We start from the raw sequence: 918 nt of genomic DNA, 5'->3' as shown, positions 1-918 counted from the left end.
TAAAGTAAAGTAAAAATAAAGTAAAGGTAAAGTTTAAGTATAGTAAAATTATAAAACTATGTACGTATAATACGCGTATAAATATATATAATATTAATTTAAATCATTATATATATATATATATATATATATATATATATATATATATATATATATATATATATATATATATATATATATAATAAAATAAAATATAAATATCGTTATCTTTATCATTCTAGTTAAGTAATGAATTGTCAAAAGTGGTTCTAGATATTTATAAAAGTTATATACGTTTTAATAATAAAGTTCTTTTTAAACTGAAAATGTTTTTGTACGTTTGAAACTAAATAGATCAATCGAGTCTTTATGAGATTCAATCTTCCACTATCATTTGTCTAGTTCTCAATGATTGACAATTTGTTCTTATTTATAAATCACTTTACCATTTATTGTTAAAATGGAAAGATTTCTCAAATCAATGTGGGCCTTTCAACAGACACTTGTAATCATAATTTAATATATCTGATAATTCAATCATTTGATCTTATCTTCTAATTCCATTGATAAACATTTTGAAACAGATACAATCATGTAAAGTATTTAATCTAATATTTTGTTTACGTTTCAAGTTATAATATATATACACATATACATATATAATCATATTCGTTTGATGGTTCGTGAATCGTTGGAACTTGGTCGAGGTTGAATGAATGTATGAACATAGTTTAAAATTCTTGAAATTTAACTTAACAAATATTGCTTATAGTGTCGGAAACATATAAAGATTAAAGTTTAAATTTGGTTGGAAATTTTCGGGTTGTCACAGTACCTACCCGTTAAAGAAATTTCGTCCCGAAATTTGAGTGGAAAGGTCGTGAATGATAATAAGTATGTTTTCATGATGCATACGGGCTGAAAATTAGAGTTTTATCA

Source organism: Rutidosis leptorrhynchoides, chromosome 7 (assembly GCF_046630445.1).
Source record: "Rutidosis leptorrhynchoides isolate AG116_Rl617_1_P2 chromosome 7, CSIRO_AGI_Rlap_v1, whole genome shotgun sequence".
Lineage (NCBI taxonomy): Eukaryota > Viridiplantae > Streptophyta > Magnoliopsida > Asterales > Asteraceae > Rutidosis > Rutidosis leptorrhynchoides.
Note: the sequence above shows the minus strand (reverse complement) of the source record.